The 14,228-nt window shown below is 42.1% G+C and overlaps 1 protein-coding gene across 4 annotated transcripts in view; it reads right to left on the reverse strand.

Moving 5' to 3' along the window:
• Positions 1 to 13,888, reverse strand: part of ZNF148 (zinc finger protein 148) — a 113,703-nt gene extending 99,815 nt beyond the window's left edge. For 2 of the 4 annotated variants that reach the window (XM_040621355.1, XM_040621353.1), the window contains exon 1: positions 13,757 to 13,888. The gene's annotated coding sequence lies outside the window, so the exon portion shown is untranslated. The remainder of the gene's footprint in view (positions 1 to 13,756) is intronic. The other 2 variants (XM_040621352.1, XM_040621354.1) reach the window with 2 other exon arrangements.
• Between the last annotated feature and the right edge of the window lie 340 nt (positions 13,889 to 14,228).

A 14,228-nucleotide genomic window follows, 5' to 3' on the forward strand; every position in this document is an offset into this window, starting at 1 on the left:
GGGGGGGGGATTGTCAACTAACATTCGGCGGTGCCCGCTGACAGGCAGACACTTATTGGCCGCCGACAAGCCACTCACAAAGTGTGCCATCTCGCTGGGAGCAGGGGCCCTGCCTGCGCCACGGCCCCCGACCCGGAAGACGGGTGCTGGGAGGCCCCGCCACCCGCGGAGGTGGCCCGGCAGGCAAACCCCGGCTTCTCGGCGCTCCGCCGCCGCCTCCCTGCACAAGGGCGCACTCACGCACGCGCGCGCACACTCACACACGTACACACACAACAAAAGGAAGCCGTGCGAGCCGCGTGCGGAGGTCCGCTGGGGGCGCTCGGGAAAGCCCCTCCTCCCGGCCCCCACCGCACGGCCCGCGCGGCCTGCTCACTTACTGAAGCGCCCTCGGAGAGGCCCGGGTGCGCGGAGCGCCGCGCCGCCCGCCCGGCTGTGCTCGGCCTGTCTCGCGGGGGGCGGCGACGGCGGCGGCTCTGGGCCCACCAGCGCGCAGCCCCGCGCCGCTGCTCCGCCCACCGCCCGGCGGAGCGCCGGCAGAAACCCGCCTGTGCGGCCGTCCGAGCCGGCCCAGGCTCGCGACTGCCGTGGCTTCTCAAGAAATGGAACTCTAACTCTGATTATTCCCACCCCTACAAACCAAGTGACGTTTAAGCCCCCTCCCTTACTGAACCCCTAATCCAAAGTAGTATCCAACACAACGCTCCTCACGATAAAAAATTTTTCAGTAACCTCTTCCTTAACCCTTCCACTTACTCTGATTCTCCACACCTTAACTTACTCGTTTTAGTTTTCCCTTACCTTCCTGTTTTTACCCAGAGAGCTGTATTTCCCCCAAAACATAATCTTCCCTAAACCATCTCTCCAATTTTACTCTTGAAATTTACTTTCTAGTAAAGTAAAAAAAATCCAAGCTTCCTCATAAATTCCTTACATCTCCCACTTACCTATTCAAAACGTCCCCACACTTAACTTTTATCATTTGTATCAGCTCCCACCAAATCAACTCACAACTTTCTAAAACCGCATTTTGTGTGTTCCCTCTATCCCTCCAAACTAACACTCTCCAACTTAACATACAAATTTGCCGCAAACCGCCCTCAAATTTTGCGAACCGATTCGAGAGGCCACCACAGTCACTAAAAAATCCATTTCCCAAGCATACACCCAATAACTCGACAATGATCTTTCCAAACATTCTCTACCAATTCACTGGAATCACTCTTAACTCAAGACTACCACGCCCATTTCCCTAAAGACTCCAGTTATAGAACCTAACCAAATTAACACATCGTGTCTATCATTAAATGTAGCTACACATGCAGGTGTCTATGCAGGTGTGTACGCACATATATAAGACCCTACAAAACATCAAGGTTTGTATTTCAGTCTAATCCCCCGGATACTGGCTCTTCTCAAATTTAAAAGGAAAACTCCTTGATGCCAACCAAGATTTTCAGGCATCCAACCCCTATCCTGTGAAGTCACTTATCTGTTAAATTAATATAATTACCATTAAAACATTCTCTCTCCATTTCCACGACAATTATGTCCAACAGCTTCCTTAAGATCCATCGTTCGTCTAACCCACACAACCCACTCAAATAGGCCATGCTTATGTCAGAGGCAGGTCCTGGAAACAACTCTAGACCGAATCAGGCAGGTTACAGCAAAGATGTGAGATGGGCAAAGTGACCTCCCTGGGCCCTCTTAGGCTTTTCAAAGCTCTGGGTCTCCACAGGTCCATTATTAAATTTTGTGACTGACTAAATGTAGAAGGGGGGGGGGTGATAAATGACCTGGGGCTAGATTCTGGAAGTAAAGCTACACTTGGGAGGAACACCAATAATATGTATTTTGTGTCTTATCGTATTTTTCTCACTGCCAATAAATATGCTCTCTCTGAAACATGGATAACATCAAAAACAGGGAGGATCAGAAAGTATTCTTCGTTCGGAGGGTGAAAGCCTGAGTTAATCATGTAAGGGATATAATGAAAATACAAAGGGTTTGAAGAACACGGCATTGGGCCAGTAATGGTTTAAAATGTCAGCTGCCAGGACCACAGCAAGGCACTGATGGAATATCTCAAAACCACAGTCAGGTAAGCACTGAGAGTCGAGCCTTTGATAGTACAAGGGAAAAGTTGATAGACAACAAAGACTGACAAAAATGAATACGACTGCAGAACTGGACGAGCAAAAGCTTGAGAGCAAAGCCAAAGCCAAAGAATAAGGGGCCTGGTCTAGATCTTAAATAGCATCAACGGAAGATGAGGAAGGTTTCACGCACTGAGATTTAGAAACAAATCAAAACAAAACAAATAGTGTTTTTGGAATTGGCAATACAGCTCCTTTAGACATGTTCAATAAATGTTAACTACAACCAAGGCAGGAAAGCATATTTAGAACTGTGCATCTGGGATTTACCTCTATATAGTTATTAAGTGAAATGAGAAAACACAGCAACCAGCCTCCTAAGACCACTAAGAAATACATAAGATAAAAGTCGTTATAGATAAAAAAAGAAAAGAAAAAACTACAGAGGCCATTTTAGATTCCTTAGGACATCCCCTTCCTACCATCCACCCCATTCTTCCCACTTTTTACCTGAACCTCTTTATGTATACAAATTATCACCAGTTTTTTTTCTTTATGTATACAAATTATCACCACACACTGATGTGGTTTTGAGGAACTCATGTAGAGGTCAAAAGATTTCAGTATCTCTATTATGCTATTTTTTAAAATAATGTATGATGCACCATATCTTTATAACATCATGAGTGGCAAGGACTATCCTTATGTGCACAGAGAAGGAATAGGCTCCTGGCATTAGTTATTTCCTAGACAGCATTGTTTTCCCCATTATTTTCTCTGCTACAAGTTACTTAATTCTCCTCCTCTTCTTACTTTTATTCCTATTCAGGTCAACCCCAACCTCCTCATTCATTTCTGTTCTACCCTTTTACTATCTTCTATCAGCTTATCCATGTTCTACTGTCAACAAACTACCTAATGTCTTTTGCCTTTCATATTAGTATACCTCTACCTCATCTTTTTTTTCCTTGCATATGAATGGCTAGGATTTTGCAAGTATAATTTATAAAGAAATTTAAAGAACCGGTAAATGTTACAGATCTGTTTATCTCCATCCGCACACAAGTCAGATACTATCATCTCTTGCCTGGATTGCTATGACCACCCATTCATCTTATCTATGAAATTTCATAATTTCATCTAGCTTTCCTGGACAACCTATTTCTCTCATGACTTAGCTATCCATTCTCCTACTCCTTCAGCTTGCTAAAAGGACCAACTGCTCCTTGCTCCAAAGGGCCACTACTATTACCAAAAAAATCTCTTTGCAGTTTACATCACTCACTTAAACCATTCCACCTGCAACATCTACAAAGTTCCAGAATACCCTCCCCTCTTCCTTTCCAAAGACTTCAATTCTACTTTGTGCCACATTCAGCCATTATTCTCGGTAACTTCAACAATAACGCTGAAGTACTTTCTACACCCTGACCTTCCTCAACTCCTAAAACCTTCACCTGCACTTCAGCCACCCACACATATATAATGAAAACAGGTCATCAATTGGAAGTGCTGTACCACCAGGATTATAACTTCAGAGACCTTTTTTTTTTTTTTAACCACAACTACTTTATTTTATAGTTCTACACCTGCTCTTCACCTCCTCTTGGCTTCCCTAGTCTCCCCACACAATTTAAATCTGTCCATCAGCCATTTAATATTGCCCTCTCCGGAATATCATGACCTTCCTTATATTCACTATGCACCTTCCAAATGACAGACAATCTTCACCATCTGTTTTCTTCACACCCACACACTTGGTGTTAAGTACTACCAGAAAGCTATGAAGTCTTCCACAACTGATTTACTCTAAATGCAATTCTCTATCTCATTGACTAATCCAAGTCATTTTCATATTTAAATGTTTAAGCCCGTCAAAAACTCCATAAAATTCCTTCAAATCACACCTTCTCCACCTGTAATCAAATCCTCCTCATAGCTTCTAAAATGCTGTATCTTCACCCATCTGTTACTTCTTGCCTCCAGTTTTGGAAAAAGAGCTGTTCCTCCTTCTTAAAATAAACTTCTTAATACAATTCCTACATTCAATGTTTCCATATTCTCCCAACCCACTCAGCCCTTTACCCCCCTGCACTGTGGTCTCTGAACTGCTCTCCTGAAAACCAAAAAACAATTTTATGTACCAAACCATATGACCCACCACCCAAGTCCTCATCCCCTCTTTGGCAATGACACCTGAACTACCTCTTTGGTTTATGTCACTGTACCACATGATTCTACCGTGGTCTCTCTAGTTGCTGCTTCTATCTCCAACAAGTACTGTCCTCTTCTTAGCCCACATAGTGGGTATTTTCCCAGTTCCTTCTCTAATTCTCTCCCCTTTGGCATCTCATCCCTTAACACTGCTTCTACATCTTCATTCCTCATATGGATATCTACCCTCAGCTCCCAAAAATAATCTTTAAACCATCCCCGTCTGCTACAATCTAATTTATTCCTTAGGAACTAGAATATATAATGATTTCTTGTTACCTATATTCTTCAATCATTGCTTCAATTAATACCTCAATTATCAGTCCAAATAATTCCATTGCCATTAGCACCCTACCAAATCCAGAATTAGTAGCTTCAATTATCAATTCTAGGTACATATTCCCAAATCTCTATTAGACCTCCTTCCTCAGCTGAATCCAGTATTTCTAACTCTAGCTAAATAATTCCCCTTGCCTACTTCCACCGGTGCCCCACACACTGGTCATGTGTCTTAAAACCAAAGTAATCATTCTTCCCTACCAAAATAGTTCTGCTAACTGATCCAATAATTTTTATTAATGGCACTACCATTCTCAAGTTACCCAAGAAAAGCCCCAGAGTTTCCCTTTTCTTTTTTTCTTTTCCTCCAGTTTCCCAAAAGTCTTTTCCCATCCCTTCAATTTTTTCTTCTATTTATCTCATTTCTTTTATTCCCACTCCCACCACTGCAACTTAGGCTCTCAATACTTCACACTGTTGTCATAGCCTTCTGACTTGTCTCCTAGTCACTAGGTTCTCTTCATTGCAAAAACAAAACGTAACAAAAACAGGTACCACATACGTATTCTTAAATCACCTCATTTCCCCACTCAAAAACTCATCAATGGTTCCCCACTGCATACTGAGTCAAGTTGAAAGTCCTTAGACTTCCAAAAAATAGAAACTAGCCAACAGTCCAAGAATCGTGAAATAAACACATACACTGTGATACGTTCATAATGGAATCCCATGGAGAAATGAAAAAGAATGAACTGCTATACACATCATGGATGAATCTCACAGACATATGTTGAGCATAAGAAACCAGACACAGATGTATGATTCCACTAATAAGAAATTCAAAAACATAAAACTCCTCTGTTGTGATAGAGATCAGCTGACCCTTGTACAAGGCAAAGGCTGCGGAGCCAACCTCTCCCCACAGTGGTCGAAAATCCAGGCATAACTTTTGACTCCCAAAAACTTTACCAATAGCCTACTGTTGACCAGAAGCCTTACCAATAACAAACTGTAGATTAACACATATTCTGTACGTTACATGTAATATATACTGCATTCTTACAATAAAGTAAGCTAGAGAAAAGAAAATGTTAAGAAAATCATAAAGAGAGGGGCGCCTGGGTGGCTCAGTGGTTAAGCATCTGCCTTCGGCTCAGGGCCTGATCCCAGAGTCCTGGGATCGAGCCCCACATCGGGCTCCCTGCTCCGCTGGGAAGCCTGCTTCTTCCTCTCCCACTCCCCCTGCTTGTGTTCCCTCTCTCGCTGGCTGTCTCTGTCAAATAAATAAATAAAATCTTAAAAAAAAAAAAAAAGAAAGAAAATCATAAAGAACACAGTACTATAACGTAATTATCAAAAAAAATTCCACTTGTAAGTGGATCTGTGCAATTCAAACCCATGTTGTTCAAGGGTCACTGTAATTACTTTTTGTTGAACGGGACATCAACTTGAAGGTGACAAATGAGGGAGCCTTTTGGCGTGCTGGAAATGTTGAACTGGATGTAGTTACATAAATGTCTACCTACAAAAATTCACTGACCTGTAACCTTAAGATTTGAGCACTTTATGTACATAAAGTAATATTGCAATAAATAAATTTTTAAAAACCCCTTTAGTCTAGATTTTTAGATGCTTCCTCTACTTTACAGCCTTATTTTCCTCCATTCATAACATAAACCCTAAACACATCTAGAACTTTTCTGTCACTCATATCATACTCCCTCTTTTTGGAATACCAACCCTCAGCATCTTCTACTATAATCCTATTCATCCTTCAAAGCCTAAGCCACACACCAACTTCTCTACAAAGTCGAACCTGCCATAGTACTTCTGTCATAGACAGATGTGTACACATTTTTGTCCCTGGATAAACTCCTAAAGAAAATGAACTGTGTCATATATAAACATGTATCCTTCACACTGCCTACCATGGAACAGTTGCTCACAGTAAGTATACAAAAATATTCCCTGAAGAAATGTTTGCAGTCCCTTAAAGGCACCCTCTAATCTCACCCCTCCTTCTCAAACCTATCCATTACTGTCTCCACTTGCCATTCATTCCTCAGTTTACATATTTAATCATTCAACAAATAATTGACGACCTACTATATGTAAGAAACTGCAACTACTTACCCTAATGTACCCCACTAAACCACCCCAACATGTATTCCAGTTTCAGTTGCTGCCTCTGAATCTTAGCACAGCTCTAAATTTCCAGTCATCCTCCCCTCCCTGGTGAGCCAGGAGCCCAATGAGGGACTCGATCCCAGGACCCCAGGATCATGACCTGAGCTGAAGGCAGACGCTTAACCGACTGAGCCACCCAGGCGTCCCAATAATTATTAGTTTCTTGATGAGAAAATGGAGTCGCAGAAAGGAAGTAATTCTCTCCATAATCATAGCACAGGTAAAACAGAAGAGCTAAGACTAAAACCCAGCTTCTGTTTGCTTACTAAGCACAACACTACATCGTATCAAACACAAACTACTTAGCTTAGCTTTCAAGGCTATCCATTTTCTACCCAACCCCACTGACTCTTCCTACCTTTTACCGTATTGTGCCCTATTCATGAACTCTGTGTTTCAAACTACAAGTTGTGATAGATTATTTAGTTAGTCATGAAATCAGTTTATGAGTGACAGCCATCTTTTTTTGCCAAACAGAACAGAATGGAAAACATATGAGTGCATCCAACATGGTAAGGGATATGGTTATTGGAGCTTTTTGTTTTATACATATATACAAACATTCAAATATGCATATACTAGCTGAAGACGTGACATGTATTTCTTACTGTGGATCACAGTAAAAAAAAAAAAAAAAAAATTAAACACTAACTCACTATTCCCCACATATCCTTGGCTTCTCACCTCCAAGTCTTTGCTTTTGCTAATCCCTCAGATTGGAATGCTCTCTTTCCAGTAATTTCTACCAGTCAGAATCCTATCCATCCCTTCAAAGACTAGCTAAAAAGCCACTTGCATGCCATTAAATGTAGTCCCAGGTTTCCCCCTAGTTAAATGTTTTTTCCTACTTTTTAACTTCAGTAACATTGTTTTTCTTAAGATACGTTGATCACAGTGTAGTTATTTGTGCACAAATTCAGCTCCACTACTAGAATATAAATCCCAAAGGATTTATTCCTGACTACATCTAACAATGCTTTTACATATAACAAATGTTCATTATCTGTTGACTAAAGAGAACTCACTCCATCATTTTCTGAAAACTGTTATAAATCCACATCATAAATAATTTCTGCTACATTCTAAACTTCGGTTTACTATTATCCTTCAAATTGTCTTACCATCTTCCTCCCCAAAATAACCATTCCAAATAATCCTCTACACTGTCAATCTTCTCTTGCTTTCCGCTAAACATAACCTATCATATATCAATAATCTTTTTCTTCTTTCAGAATCATACTTTCTGTGGGATGACACCTTTCCTTCTCCATCTGGTTATCTTCCACTTTACTCCTAGTTCTCTAGCATTCATAGTAATAGACCCTATATTCTTTAAACAGATTCTTCTTTCATTTTCTCTTCAACTAGCCTTCCTCAATTATTTCAATTCAGATTATAGTATACATATTTCTGTCAGCCCCAATAAATCCTTTGCAGAAAATAGGCAGGTTATGAATAAACTGAAACAATCAGAAATATAAAGATCATTTAGAGCTTCCAAATTATCTGATACTTTCTCATTCATTCATTTATTCAACAAGAATGTGTCTACTAGACATATGCCCTCAATTCTCTGACTATTCCATTCTGTAATTCAGAAAGCAGCTTTGAGAAAAGCACGCAGGAAAATGCCAGGATAGCAGAGCCAAGTTGACTCATGCTCTTCACTCACAGAGACCAAGTAATTTGTGGGGTACAGGCTCATAAAAGGAAAAACTAAAAGTTACACTAGACATAGATGGAAACAGACCCCCCCCCCATTGTTCCAGGGAGCTCAAAATCTACCCAGCAAAGGAGAATTTGAAGAGGAACAAACCAGTAGGAGTAGCTAAAATGAAATAGGCAGAAAGCATTCAGACAAAAATAGATCCAGACTCTAGGTTCATTCTAGGGCTGCAAGAGAAATTTGGAGCAATTTAGTTCCTCTCCTGAGATCCCTAAGGAATCCTTTCAAATACCTAGCTAAAGTATGGTACACTTAAATCCTTTCCCCAAACCTTAGCCAATATTCATTTCTCCGTTCCCTGAACTCCTACAGCATTTACTGTCCATAAAACCCATTTAGGATCTTAATCATAAAGTATCTTGTTCACAGTAATCAAAGTGTTTGTTAACAAATACACCCAGAATTTATTTACATATTAAAATCAGTGATGTCCTAGGGGGTCTGGGTGGCTCAGCTGGTTAAAATCAGTGAGGCCCTCTTTAAAATAGTTACCTTGGGAGGCTACCACTTACCCATTTATTCACTCCATCCATCCAACCATCTGATGCACTTAACCAACATTTATCTAGTGTTCAACTACGTACAAGAGAAGTTATCATTACTGTTCAACATATTTCCAACTTCATTGCGGGGAGTGTTTTCCAAAGTCAACCAAGAAAACCATTCCTATTTCTGTGACTAACTGAATTTAAACCAAAACTATGCTTTATTCACTCTATTTTCTATTGACGGATATTCAGCATTTCTAAAAATCGAATCTTCCAAACTAAAAAGATTTGTCACCAATGAGACTATTCAGAATATTATGCCTCGTATTATTTGTAACTCTGCCATTCTGAAGGGATTATGAACTCTTATTAGGATAGGGACCATGTTTAACCCACCTTTACAAGCCCAGTCCCCCAAAAGCACACAATAGGTACTTAATAAATAGATAAATTGTACAGAATGTGCTGGAGGCTTAGAAGGGAATTCAGAAAAGGTGATCCAAAAAAGTTCTGAATACTACTACTGAAAATGACTACCAAAATATAAAAATTCTCATCTGGAGATATACTTTTGATATTTGTTTTTAAAAATCAACTTTCTGAAATCTTACACTGTTACTAAATTACTTCGTAACTGTCTTTCTTTCCCTAAAAAAATATAAATACTATAAATTGCTTGAGGAAGAAATTTCACCTAACGCTTTTTTACTATCATGCCAAAAAGGAATTAAATCAGACAGATTCTTAAAACAGCTAAAAATCTCTAAGCAGTCATTTAGGTAAGAAAACCCAAATTAAACCAACCAACTCCAGATCCAGATTTAAAATTTACGCAGACTGGGGTGTCTGGGTGGCTCAGTCGGTTAAGTGTCCAACTCTTGATTTCAGCTCAGGTCATGATCTCAGGGTCATGAGATTGAGCTCCAAGTGAAGCCTGCTTAAGATTATCTCTCTGCCTCTCCCTCTGTTCCCCCTCCCCGACACACCCCCCCTGCTCATGCTCTAATAATAATAATAATAATAATAATAATAATAATAATAATAATATACTCAGCTTAAACTAGGCTCAGATTAGAAGAAACCTTTGGTCCCACCCCTTTAGTGTTTTAGCAAGACTGTTCCAGTCCCATTCTAATCAATTCTGTCTTCTTCCCTTAAATCCACAGGCTTCACCAGTCAGATATCCCTTTTGTCCCTCACTCCCAAACACACACACACACACACACAATTTTTGTCTACAGTACTCCCATGGTACTCAGCAATTTGACACAGTCCCACTATTATCATTGACAGTGAACACTACTTTCTATCAGTCATTCAACAGGTAATTTATTAAGCACTTAAAAATCAAACTGTTTTGAGTTTCCCCGGAGATTAAAGAAAGTCTTGGCTCCAGAGTAGGTTCAGTCTAGCCACCCTTTGCAAAACAAAGAGAGAATAATTCCCATAAGCAAATACAAGATTTAGCAGTATATAATCTGCATGTGAATGCTGATCTTATTCAAAGTAAAGATTCTCAAGAGGTGAGGTTACTTAAACAAGACTTCTGGAAAAAGGGAGCAAGTTTGTTCTTTCTATTCTCCCCATCTGTCTACTGACTTGGTGATGTTTAACCTCATACACAAATTACAAAACTCAGTATTTTACAAATCAATCCTAATATATGAGCAGCATACTTTTTTCCACCACATTCCCACCATATTAGTGACTTAAATATGCAAATTTCCTTGTAACTGCCACAAACCTCAGCCTCACCACTGTAAATTTAAATCTTCTCCACATCAACTATATCCAAATATCCTCAGAATTCTTTACCCTTTCTTCACCCTCCTACAAATTTATCACCACCTCCATCATACCTGACCTTCATCCTCCTCCCCATTTTATCACATTTCCCCATCCCTCCTTCCCTCCACAAAACAGAAACACATTATCCACAACAACTCATTCCTTCCTAAAAACTCCTATAAGAATTACCACAGAAGCCTGGAAAGAACAGTCAAGGGTCCTTTTAATCCATTCCCAGATTCCCCACTCTAAAACTCTCCAGAAGACTGTCAAAGAACACTGCACAATTGACCTGGTAACTAATTCCAAGATGAACAACTATCATTGCCAAGCAACTCCTCCTCATCTCTAACCAGAAACCCTTATGCTGCAGAGATGTTGTTTCCCACAACCTAGTGTTTCTTACAGGTCCATCCATTAAGCCTCCCTCTACCTTCTCACCCAGTCTATTTCCAGTCTAATTTTAAATGCTTTCTCTTTAAGCATATTATTTTAAGATATAAAGACAGCTAAAAAAGCTAAAATAATAACTATCAAAGGTTTTGAAAGGAGGAGAATGGGGATAATGCCAGTGACACAAATCCTTTCCATTCATAGAAGTCTTTCTGACTCCTTCATAAAGTCATTTTAAACAATCAAGAAATAACAGTACATGTATATTACTTGCAGACCTGAAGACAAACATGATAACTACAAAAATTAATGCTTACAAGTAGTAGCCTCTGGAAAGTGGGACTACAATGGACAGGTGAGACAGGGGCTATTGCTTTTCATTATAAGCTCCCTCAGGACAATTTTACTTTTTAATTATATACATGTGTTATTTCATACAATTTAAAAGGGAAGAAAAATAATGACATACTATATTTAAGTCCATTAAACCTACAAAAATTAAGTAATAATATACAGTGCAGGTGAGGGGAAAGAAAACAGACTCTCTCATTCTGTGATGACAATAAAAATGGGTATATCCTACCATGTAATATACTGAAGCCCTTGAAAAGAAAGCGTAAATCTAAGTGTACTGACATAAAAAGTTTTCCAAATTAAAAAAAAAAAATCCTGGATTATTTCCATTAAAAAATTTTTAATAAAAACCCCTCTCATTTCTAATGCTAAATTCTCACCCCCCCCTTAAGATATATTTGCTAAACAAATGAATGACTGAATTTTCCCATCCCTCTCCCAAATTTCTTTCCATCTTCCCCATTCATCCCTCCACCCTCTACTTCCATAAAAAGATTTTTTATACTAACCTCTCCTCAGTTGAATTAATATTACAATGTAATGTGTACCTTGTAATATTCTTTCTTAATAATAAAAAGTGAATAATTTTCAGGTAAATCTTAAGAGTATGGTTCTAGCCTACATTTCCCTCTTGAAAATCTGGTCTGGTGGGAGCTCATCAAATCCAACAGGCCTTGATTCACTTCCTGATATGAAAATGCTATAGTCCCTCTAACCTGGCTCTAGAATCATCCAGTCTTTTCAAGTTCCCCTAGACCTCAAGTCAACCAGTCCTGACCTCCTTGCAACCTAAGACCAAAACAGATATTCTAGATCCTCCATTCTGCAGGCCCACATTTTGCAGGCTGATGCATTTTCTTCAATACCACAATGCCTCAGTGAGAGTATACATTCAGGAACCGTGAATAGCAGAAGATCTCCCACCAGCCCCAGAGTTATGGAACCAATCCCGTCAGACTAATTTGAGCTCCAAATGGAGCCTCCAAAGAAAGGCCACTGTGCATGGACTCCCCCCACCATTAATTATAACCCTGTGTACTGCAACCAGGGTGAATAATATGGCATCAGTTCTGCTGGACCAGATAAGCTGGGCAGTGGAGAAGAAAACCGCCAAGTCAAGTAATTTCCATTCCAGCATTAGTGCTCACCCGGCCTCTAGTAAATGACAATACTTCAAATTTGCTAAAATCTAAACTCATGGCTTAGGGAATCCCTGTAGGCCAGGCGTTTTCTTACCGTCTGTTTCAGAAATTATCATATTCATTGGTGCAGGTCTAAAAGGTCTCAGACCAAAACTACAGACTAAGGTCTAATTCTCACTGACCCCAACCACTGCGGGACCGCACTTACCAGATGTCATCTACAGAAGAGCCCAAACAGGTTCAGAACTAGGCCATCCTGGCCCATCTGGAATAACTCTTTAGTCCTTGAGCCAACATTTATTAATTCTACTACATCTGTCTATTCTATCATGCATTCTCTTCATAGTCGTTAGTATTTAGCACTTCTCTGGCTTCAAACGCGATCCTTTCTATTCGCGGAAACTCCTTGTATCCCTTCTTTCCTTTCCTTTAGAAACGCTTCAGTTCTTTCCATAACGAAACACCTAACGTATCTGCACAATGAACGCCCCCCCGGACTCCGCAAGACTCCTCCACAGCCACCCTCTGCATTCCTCCACCTATCCGGCATCTTTCCCTCCGGCCTCTCTCTGCCTGCACACACTCCCACTACGTTTCCCGCAAGGATTCCCTTTTCTCCAACCCTACCCTTCCCTTCTCCCGAAGAACACACTCTGGCAGCAACAGTGACTGAGGCCTGCGGTGCATAAAGCACTGCACCAGGCACGACCGACAGAGAACTGGTGTCTCCCTAGCCTTTTCACACCCACACCCAGCACCCTCCGGCCTCCCCCTGCAAACCTCCCACCTCCTTCCCAACCTCTGACACCCGCCTCAGGCCTCGGAGGCCGCCTTCTCGCCTCCGCCACCCCCGTCATTATCCTTTCTCAACCCCCCAACCCACCATCCGCGCCCTGCTTCCTCCCGTTCCCCAGCCAGCTCCTGCGCTTCCCTCGGCCTCGGCCGCTCCCCTGGCCACCCCCAGCCTCGCCACGGCTCACTCCCCCCGGGGTCAGGCCGTTACCACCGCGCGCTCCCCCCGCGCGCCGCCCCCTCCCCCTCCCCCGCCCTCCCCCGGGCCCGGGCCTTCCAGGCCCAGCGCTTTACCGCGGGCGGGCGCCGAGTCGCGCGGTCACCGACTGCAAGCGGCGGCAGCTCCAACCTTTCTAGGGGCCTTGAGAGGAGGGGAAGGGGGGAGGGGAGAGAACTTTTGCTGTGGCAGCTTCGGCAACAGCTCCCACCCCTGCGCCTTTCTCCTCTTCCTCCCCCTCCTCCTCCTCCTCTTCCTCCTTCTCTTCCTCCTCCCAGAGCAGTCGAGACGCAGACATGCCGCGGCTAGAGCGCCGCCGCGGTCGCCGCCACTGCCGGCGCGGTGCATTGTGGGAAGCCTCGCACACGGGAAGCGCTCCGCGGCGCCCGCCCTCCCTGGCCCGGGGACCAGGCTGGGAAGACCCAGCGTGGCTTCGATTCCGGCGCCTGCGTGTCACTGGCCCAGCGTGGCCGGGGAAGCTGGCCCCGAGCCGCGGGTCCCCCGGGCTGGGCCTGGGGGAAAGCAATTTGAGAAATATCGGTCCTGAGG

This window comes from Ursus maritimus, unplaced genomic scaffold, assembly GCF_017311325.1.
Source record: "Ursus maritimus isolate PB19 unplaced genomic scaffold, ASM1731132v1 scaffold_4, whole genome shotgun sequence".
Lineage (NCBI taxonomy): Eukaryota > Metazoa > Chordata > Mammalia > Carnivora > Ursidae > Ursus > Ursus maritimus.